Source organism: Thamnophis sirtalis, unplaced genomic scaffold (assembly GCF_051295495.1).
Source record: "Thamnophis sirtalis isolate CommonGarterSnake01/CBP01778 unplaced genomic scaffold, rThaSir2_p1.2 scaffold_14, whole genome shotgun sequence".
In the NCBI taxonomy this organism is placed as follows: domain Eukaryota; kingdom Metazoa; phylum Chordata; class Lepidosauria; order Squamata; family Natricidae; genus Thamnophis; species Thamnophis sirtalis.
In genome coordinates, this window is record NW_028261394.1 from 27665363 (window position 1) to 27676112 (window position 10750).

Here is a 10750-nt window from a genome sequence, read left to right on the forward strand (position 1 = left end):
GGTCAAAAGGGTGAAAAAATGATCACACAACTCTTTGTTTAGTGACCATTCAAAGTTACAAAAGGTGACCTAAGACCATTTTTCACACTAACAATCTTTGCAGGTTCCCTGCAGTCATGTGATCAAAATTTGGATGCCTGCAGCTGGTAGCCAGAACCATGAATTTCCCCCTACAAAATATTACTGTTAACATAAAGTGAGAGCAATCCACCCATGGAACAGAAGCTGCCTTCAGACGTTGTAGGAGCTTCATCCCTGGAGGCTTTCAAGAAGAGACAGGACTGCCATTTATCAGAAATGGTGTAGGGTCTCCTTGGGCAGAGGGTTGGACTAGATGACCTATAAGGTCCCTTCCAACTCTGTTAATCTGTTAAAGAGAAGGATCTGATCAAGGCAAGATCAAGGAGAGATTCAACCTGGAAATAAGGAGGAATTTTCTGACAGAACAATCAACCTATGGAACAGAAGTTGCCTTCAGAAGTTTAGGAGCTTCATCACTGGAGGCTTTCAAGGAGAGACTGGACTGCCATCTTTCAGAAATGGTGTAGGGTCTCCTGCTTGGGTGGGGGGTTGGACTAGATGACCTACAAGGTCCCTTCCAACTCTATTAAATCTGTTAAAAATGGTTCTCTGAAAAAATAGCCTATTATGGAAAAAACAATCTGTTTTCCGTTTGGCTCAAAAGATGCCTTTGGGAGGATTTTTTTAAAAAACAAATTGTCTTAAATATGTTAAGCCAAGAGTTGATTAACGGAGCTGTAATTATCCTAAACCTGACAGGTTACGCCTTAATCACCTTGAGCTAAAACGCTTTCCGCTCTCTGTGTTTATGCCTGTAGCATCTCTGTTGTTGATAGCCAACTCATTAGAAATTATTTTCGCTAGAGGAAAGGGAGTTTGTGCAAGTTGCTTGACCTGGCTACAATGGGTTTTGGGTGTTTTGTGGTTCAGTCCATGGTGGGAATTTAAACCACGTCTGAGCATAGTCCCTGAATCAAAAGGAATAGCACTTAGACTTATATACCGCTTCGCAGTACTTTTACATCCCTTTCTAAGCGGCTTACAGAGCCAGCCTCTTGCCCTCGACAATCTGGGTCCTCATTTTACCCACCTCGGAAGGATGGAAGGCTGAGTCAACCTTGAACTGCTGGCAGTGGGCAGAGTTTGCCTGCAATACTGCATTCTAACTATTGCATCACCACGGGAGGGAGGGAGGGAGGGAGAAAAGGAAGGAAGGAAGGACGGACGGACAATAGCAATAGCACTTAGACTTATATACTGCTTCACAGTGCTTTTACAGCCCTCTCTAAGCTGTTTAGAGAGTCAGCATATTTTCCCCAACAATCTGGGTCTTCATTTTACTGACATGGGAAGGATGGAAGGTTAAGTCAACCTTGAGGCAGTCAGGATCGAACTCTAGACTGTGGGAAGAGTTAGCCTCCAATATTGCATTCTAACCATTGCACCACAACACCAAGTCCCCATGTTTATCCATAATATCCTTTACAGGTATTTACCATGATGCTTGCACATAGGATGTGTTGTTCCCACTTCAGGCCATACCTTTTGCTTAATTAATACTACAAAAAAGTCATAAAACCATGTCTCCAACTTGTTTACAACTGTTCCAACTTACGATTGAAAAGGGCAGACTCTGCTACAGTTGTAACTTGAGGAATGCCTGTAGTTGTTCGGGCATTGCATCTCAGCTGCAAAACCCCACTCAGCCCCTAGATGGCAACAAGGTTCCATCTTATGTATTTGCCGCCCTCTGGTGTTCACCTTGAGTTTTGCAACCATCAATTCAACCACCCGGTGTTGTAAACCAAAGTTTCAGGTGTAATCCGTTAAAAGAGTCCAGCATACCTGTGCACATACAGTAAGTTGGATAAATTTACATGAACCTTCAGAGGGACGTGCAAATATTGTGTAAAATAATCCATTGGCCATGTCGGTCACTATTTTGGATTCTTGAAATGGTCTTTGGCCAAGATTTCAAGCTAAATTGAACCACATTCTAGTAAAGAGCAATGTCATCTGAAAACAAAACAAAAAACAAAACAAAACGCCAGCGGTTAAATTTTTCAATTTAGCGTAACATTCACACAAAGTTCATGGGAAAGTTTACACAGCAATCCACTTGATTTTTTTTCTTGAGGGTGTCATACAGTGGTGGGTTTCAAAAATTGTTTGAACCTACTCTGTGGGTGTGGCCTCCTTTGTCGGAGTGGCTTGCCACCCATGTGACTGGATATGAAGATGCCGATGACACTTGTCAGAACCACCTTAAATTACCTCACACACAGCACTGGCATGCATAAGAATATGATGTAAACTTGTTTTTTAAAAGGCATCTTTGGTTTGCGTTAAAACAACTTCAACACACACAATGTTCTGATTGCACCACAAATGCAGTAGTCATACTTACCTTTCACAGAGGCACTCAGTTTTATAAATATGAGCATGATAGTGTAGAATAATCATATCCAAGGACCAGTGGTGGGCTTCAAAAAATTTTGGAACCTCTTCTGTAGGTGTGGCCTGCTTTCCGGGTCCACTGGTGGAACCTCTTCTAACCAGTTCGGTAGATTTGATGAACCGGTTCTAGCGAATAGGTGCGAACTGGTAGGAGCCCACCTCTGGTGTCATAGTTTGACAGATTTGCTAAGAGTCCTGCGTGCCTGTTGTAGTTTTGCAGAACACGAGCCCAAAATACAATCCCCTAACCACAGGAAGGTGGCATTCGTCACTTTCAGGATGCGTCATAAGTAGGAGGCTGTTTTGAAGCCCGTTGTAACTTGGAATGGTTGTTAAATGACTGTGTCAGCATTCCAAGTAATGCACCCATTGAAAACAGAACTCTGAGGCAGGTAGATTCCTCAAAGAATAATTTATTGGATACATCATATTGGCACAACTGGTGAAAACCGACTCTGAAAGTTCCTGCGATTTTCACCTAATTAAAAAAGTGAAAGTTCCCCCTTTCCCCCAAGTCACATTGTCCAATACAGCTGCTGGCCAGTTGCTTGGTTACTCCTCCTCTTTCCAGCCACCTGTTGAAATGTCCTTGGTTCCCATAGGAAAACTTTCGGTTTTGACTACAAAACCACAGCTGTCTATTACCCAACCCCCTGGTCTTGTGGCAATCCTGAAGCCATAAAGAGTCAGATTTGCTTCAGGGTTGATAGACTGTAGAGAACTATCTGTAGTTGGGATGGGTGCTGTGTTTTTATCTTGTCATCCCTTAGCCCAAAGGACAGATGCAGAGCAGAGGTGGGTTCCTACAGGTTCGCACCAGTTCGGTAGAACCGGTTCGTCAAATCTACCGAACCGGTTAGAAGAGGTTCCACCAGTGGACCCAGAAAGCAGGCCACACTTACAGAAGAGGTTCCAAATTTTTTTGAAACCCACCACTGATGCAGAGATAGCTGAATGAAAGGCCAAAGAAAGGTGGGCAACTGGACCCTCCCGTAGAGATGTAGAGTTCTCCAATCTAGAACTAAGCAGGAATTTCTTAATGGTGAGAACAATTAACCAGTGGAACTGCCTACCTCCAGACGTTTTGGGTGCTCCATCCATCACTGGAGGGTTTTAAGAAGAGACTAGACAGCTATGGTTCTCTAGGTTGCAATGTATGGTTGTGAAAGTTGGACCATAAGGAAGGCTGAAAGTCAAAGAGTGGAGGCATTTGAATTCTGGTGCTGGAGAAGACTCCTGCGAGTCCCTTGGACTGCAAGGCCATCCAACTGGTCAGTCCTAGAGGAGATTAATCCTGGCTGCTCTTTAGAAGGCCAGATCCTGAAGAGGAAACTCAAAGACTTTGGCCACTTAATAAAAATGAAGGACTCCCTGGAGAAGAGCCTCATGCTGGGAACGATGGAGGGCAAAAGAAGAAGAAGGGGACGGCAGAGAAGGAGGTGGCTGGATGAAGTCACCAAAGCGGTCAGCCTGAGCTTAAATGGACTCCAGAGAATGGTAGAGGACAGGAAGGCCTGGAGGAACGTTGTCCATGGGGTCGCGATGGGTTGGACACGACTTTGCAACTAACAACAACAAGAAGAAGATAGCCATTTTGTCTGGAATGGAATAGGGTCTCCTGCCCAAGCAAGGGGTTGGATTAGAGCAGGGGTCTCCAACCTTGGCATCTTTAAGACTTGTGGACTTCAATTCCCAGAATTCCTCAGCCAGCAAAGCTCACAAATCAGCAAAGACCACAAGTCTTAAAGTTGCCAACGTTGGAGACCCCTGGACTAGAAAACCTCCAAGGTCCCTTCCAACCCCATTATTCTATGTTCTAGAACAGTGTTTCTCAACCTTGGCAACTTGAAGATGCCCGGACTTCAACTCCCAGAATTCCCCAGCCAGCATTCGCTGGCTGGGGAATTCTGGGAGTTGAAGTCCGGGCATCTTCAAGTTGCCAAGGTTGAGAAACACTGTTCTAGAAGAGGGTAATCAAAGAACATTGGGGGCTGTGTCAGAGCGATCCTGTCCCCTTCATCTGTCCCCCCCCACACACAAAAAAATAATAAAAGTTTTAAAGGGACCATAAAAACTAATACGAAGCAATACAAAACAGAGACAACAAAGAAACAGACGAAAAAAATGACAGCAATAAAGAATAACAAGAAAAAAAGTGGGGGGGGGAATCCACTTTCTTATGTAGCAAATATGAGGGGAAAGAATCATCTCTTGTTTTTAATTTTCTTAAATTTATATGCTGTCCATCTGAGCAATAAAGCGACTCTGGATAGTTTTCTTTCTCTATTATTAAAAAAAAAAAAAAGGTTCACTTTTTTTCCTATCGTCCATTTTTTCTTTATCATCAAAACCTCAAATCATCAGTGCTTTCCCTCCCCCTGCCCACATTTTATGCAAAAATGTCTTTTCTCTTTGTAGCCTCATCCTGGCCTACGTGCCTCCCCCCCACTTGCAATATTAAACGTGACCAGAAGCGGTCAAGAGGTTTCACCATCAGTAAACTATATCATAAATAGAGTTTATGGAGGAAGCCGGGATGGAAAACTGCTGCCTTTTGCGTATTTCGGAAATAATTAATGTCAGCATCTTCTATGTTGTACTTTCAATCAAGTAGAAAAAAAAATGAGCATGTCAGAGAATTTACAAAAAGTGCAAACTTTTCTTTCTCTTTCATTAGATTCTGAAGTTTCCCAGGAGGGAAAACATGATCTCTTACATAACTAAGATAGGTTCCCCTCGCACATATGTGCTAGTCATTCCCGACTCTAGGGGGGCGGTGCTCATCTCCATTTCAAAGCCGAAGAGCCAGCGCTGTCCGAAGACTTCTCCATGGTCATGTGACTGCCAGGCATGACTAAATGCTAAAGGTGCACAGAACACTGTTACCTTCCCATCAAAGGTTGTTCCTATTTTTCTACTTGCATTTTTTACGTGCTTTTGAACCGCTAGGTTGGCAGAAGCTGGGACAAGTCACGGGAGCTCACTCCGTTACGTGGCTCTCAGGATTTGAACTGCCGAACTGCTGACCTTTCTGATCGAAAAGCTCAGCATCTTAGTCACTGAGCCACTGCGTCCCCGATAACTAAGATACAGAGAACAAATTGTCACTATTTTTTTAAAATAAGTCTTGCATGGGTAGTCCTTGACTTACAGCCATTTGTTTAGTGATTGTTTGAAGTTACAACAGCACTAAAAAAGCTGACTTCTGACCGTTTCTTACACTTGGGACTGTTGCTGCACTCCCACGGCCACACAATTAAAATTTAGAGTTTGGTCACTTATTTATATGATGGACGGTGTGTCCTGGGTCTTATGATCGGCTTTTGCAACCTTCCGTTGAGCAAAATCAATGGGGAAGTCAGGTACACCTTGTTGCTTACTTAACGACTGGAGTGATTCAGTTAGCAACGGTGGCAAGTAAGGTTGTAACATGGGGCAAAACTCAATTAACTTTCCTTAGCCCTGGAAATTTTGGAGTTCAGTCGCGTTTGTAAGTCCAGGACTACTTTATATTCACTGAGATTCAAGTTGTTGTGAGCTTTTCAATATGTGAAAGGATTTGTGTCCTTGATGCAGCTTATTTGTTGATGACTTTGTGAGATTTTCAACTTTTGTAAGACCCGAGTTTCTGTGGCTCAACTGTAGGTGGACTCAACCAACTGAGGATTGTTTGACATGCCACGGTTATCGGTGATTTATCACAGAACGGGAACAAAGCATGCGCTTGGCTTCACACCTGGCTTTAGACCATAGTCTGTTTAATGTTGGTCTTTTGAAGAAGCCACAATTGGCTGCTTCCACACATTTTTCTCAACTGGAACCAAGAAAACCCCATTATGCCTGTGTTTAATGTTACAAGCTAAAAGAGGTTTACAGATTAACAGAATTGGAAGGGACCTTGTAGGTCATCTAGTCCAACCCACCGCCCAAGCAGGAGACCCTACACCATTTCTGAAAGATGACAGTCCAGTCTCTCCTTGAAAGCCTCCAGTGATGAAGCTCCTAAACTTCTGAAGGCAACTTCTGTTCCATGGGTTGATTGTTCTCACTGTCAGAAAATTCCTCCTTATTTCTAAATTGATTCTCTCCTTGCTCAGTTTCCATCCATTATTCCTTGTCTGGCCTTCAAAGGTGCTTTGGAGAATAGCTTGACCTCTTCCTCTCTGTGGCAACCCCTCAGATATTGGAAGGCTGCTCTCCTGTCTCCCCTGGAGAGGTATCAGACAGGTGCCCACTTGAAGCTCCTGGAAACTGAGTCATATTACTGGTACTCCTTGACTTTCCACCATTCATTTAGTGGTCATTTGAAGTTACAAGGGTGCTGAAAAAGTGACTTACAACCCACTTCTCACATTTATGACCGTTGCAGCATCCCTGTGGTCATGTGATGAAAACTCAGGTGCTTGGCAACTGGCGTGTACTTGTGACTGTTGCGGTGTCTCTGGATCACGTGATCAACCTCTGTGACCCTCCCAGCCATGTCTGACAGCAGGCGAAGTTTTCAATGGGAGGAGGTAGATTTGCTTAAAGACTGCATGATTCCCTTAACAAGCACAATGGTTCCCTTAACGAACAGGACAAAAAACAAGTTTGTAACTTCAGATGTGATTCACTTGACAACCGCTTTCCTTATCAACAACCGCTTTCCTGGACCCAACTGTGGTTGTAATCCGAGGACTACCTGCCTGCAATTGAAGCGTGAGGCTTTTCTTTGGGGACTGAACAATTTAAAAAGCTGGAATGTTGTCTTTGTACCTAACTGCAGGAAGATTATGACATGCGCCAAAGGGGAAGGATTGGACACGGTCCACAAAGGAAGATGAAGGGACTTTGCTGAGATGGCAAACTCAGAGAATGGTTTATTGCTGACCCCTAAAAATATATGAACTTGTGATATATGGTTTTGATGATTAGAAGAAAATTATTATAGAAAACGAAAGTCATACTACAACCATTAAGTAAGAGATAGATTTAGACTTATAACTGCTTTGATATTCCGTCCGTCCTTCCTTTCTCTTCCTTCCTTCCTTCTTTCTTATGCCTCTGTCTCTCTCTGTCTGTCTCCTTCCTTCCTTCCTTCCTTCCTTCCTTCCTTCCTTCTTTCCTTCCTTCCTTCCTTCCTGCATTTTTGGCTTATCCTTCTTCTTTTGTCTTTTTTTTCTTTCTTCTTTCTTTTCTTTCTTCTAAATATTAGATTCTGTATATTTCTCATTTTCTTTATGAAAATCTTAATAAAATTATGTGGAAAAACCCCTCAGTTATCTTCTGCAATCCTGTATTGTGGGATTGCGTGCGAGGATAACATCCTGCTGCAATCTCTGTAACCAAAGTGCCTTGATTTTCTACCACTTGGCGGGCTAGATTCAATCCTGGGTCAAGCAGATTATTTTGTGAGGTTCTGGCCTCAGACAGAAAGTGAGACCATGAAGTACTTGTCACATGTTAAAACCAAAACTTGTGATAATGTGTCAGAGATGTCACTACACACCGGAACAACTAGACACAAGGACAGCTTTTTTCCGCATGCCATCACTCTGCTAAACAGCTAATTCCCACAACACTGTCGAATTATTTACTAAGGCTGTATCACTATTATTCTTCTCTTCCTTCCTATTACTTATCTCCTCCTACTTGTTACTATAACCATGTTGCTTGTATCTTTACAATTTATATTGTTTTATTTGTTTCCTAGTATGATTTGATTGCTTATTAGTAATCCATGACTATAACTTTGTATCTTATGATTCTTGATGAATGTATTTTTAATGTACACTGAGAGCATATGCACCAAAGACAAATTCCTTGTATGTCCAACCATGCTTGGCCAATAAAGAATTCTATTCTATTCTATTCTATTCTATTTTATTCTATTCTATTCTATTCTATTCTATTCTATTCTATTCTATTCTATTCTATTCTATTCTATTCTATTCTATTCTATTCTATTCTATTCTATTCTATTCTATTCTATTCTATTCTATTCTATTCCACTCCACTCCACTCCACTCCACTCCACTCCACTCCACTCCACTCCATTCTTCTATTCTATTCTATTCTATTCTATTCTATTCTATTCTATTCTATTCCATTCCATTCCATTCCATTCCATTCCATTCCATTCCATTCCATTCTAGATGGGTTTTTTTCCAAGAAATTGGCACCCACATGAATGAGATATTCCTGTTCTCATAAAGTCACTTCAGTGTCTCTTTTGACGTCTCTGGAGATGGGATTTTGATAGTGGGGGAATTGGGAATTATAGATTGTACCCTCCCTGTTCCTTCCCTCTGCCATTTTCAAGGGAGAAAATCGGGTTCTTAAAGAGATCATTACTTTCTAAAATGCAATTCAACGACAAATGCATCAAAATTATTTTGATGAGTCCTGGGGTTTTGTGTGTTTGTGTGTGTGTGTGTGTGTGTGTGTGTGTGTGTGTGTGTGTGTTTGCGTGCCTTCCTGTGGAATAAACAGCCTTGCATGCTCTGTATGGAAAGAGACGTTTGTCAATACCAATCCAGACTTGCAAAAGGATGTGGAGGCTTGTTAGAAAATCCATGTGGATTTGGCTGGCTTAATGTCAAAGAAGTGATTTCCTTTTGTACTGTTCTGTGTTCAGCTCTCTTCAACCTGAAGTCCTCCAGATGTTTGGAAGCTATGTTGCTATGATCGGAATGCAGAGAACCTGGGGAAGACCTTTTGGGTAATAACATGCCATGCAGGCATCCAGTCCAGAATCCTCTTCTCATTTCTGGTCCGCCAGATGTTTCTAAGCTTCTGTAAGCTTCCTGTAAGCTTCTTACAGGAATGGCCGAAAGAGAAATGGCCTTCGTTTACTAAAATACGACATTGGAAAATACACTCATGATCGCCTTTTAGTTTTAATGTATCTGGAGGTGAGTCTGGGAGATGGCTTGAATTGTTGCCATTGGTGTTGCTGAAAAACAATCTCAAATTGTGATTTAGATGTTATTCTTTAGATTTAGACTTATTCAGAAGCTTCCAAACAGGTTACTTTTTTTTGTAGTTAAGATTATAAAACCCCTGTGTCAGGGTTCCAAATAGCATCCAAAAGTAGATCAGCGTTCAAGGCAAAGTATTGCTCAAAGTCCCAATTTATTAAGAGAGCCATGTTGGCACATCTGGGAAAACCCGAATCTGAAAGCTTCCCGGTTTTCCCCAGCCAGTTGAAAGTTCAAGATCCTGCTCCCCACCCCCACAAGTCCATCCCATGGTCCAGTCTCCCACTGCTACGCTGGCAGCTTCCCCCCATCCAGTTCTGGCCAGGTGCAGAGACAAAGGATGACCTTGAGGTTCTAGGAAGAATATTGTTATGACTACAAATCACCCAACTCCATATAATCCCTCCTCCCATTTTCTCGCAAGAGAAAATGAATAGTAGAAAGTGTGGCAGGCCTCAAGTCCAAAAGAAAAGATGGCTTGCAGGCTTGACAGCCTCATGATCAACTTTAAAATGGAATATTTAAGTGAGGTAGAGAAATTCAGGGCTATGCATGGCCCACAGTCAGCCAGCTGGCTTTCTTGCCTAAGATGGGACTAGAACTCACCGTCTCCCGCTTTCTAGCTTGGCGCCTCGAGCACTTTTATTTCTGGGATGCATTTCAGACTGTAATGTTGTTAAGAGAGGGAGAACATTTCTTTGAAGTCAGATTTTACCAGTGCAGGTAAGTGGGATTCTCAGATGCCATTTCATAAACTTCACCTGTCCTTCGCACGGGCAACTGTGCTGGAAACCAGTGTGCATGCCAGAATTCGGAAGTTCAACTTTTCTGGAGCGCAGCTCCACAAGTGCACACATGCACTCGTGATGTTTCCGCACAACGCTTGGTTCCGAAAAGGTTCACCATCATTGCTCAATATCATTCTGGACAAACAACTGTCCGGTCTCTTCTTGAAAATCTCCAGTGATGGAGCAATCACAACTTCTGGAAGCAAACAGTTCCACTGATTAATTGTTCTCACTGACAGGAATTTTCTCCTTGGTTCTAGGTTGGATCTCTCCCTAATGATCTTCCATCCGTTACTTCTTGTCCTGGCCTCAGATACTTTGGAGAATAGATTGACCCTCTCTTCTCTGTGGCTGCCCCTCAAGTACTGGAAGACTGCTATCGTATCACCCCTGGTCCTTCTATTCATTAGACATACCTAGTTCCCTTAACTGTTCCTCATACAATTTAGGCTCCACTGTTGCTGTTGCGGTGGTTGTTGTTGTTGTTGTTGTTGTTGTTGTTCTTCTTCTTCTTCTTCTTCTTCT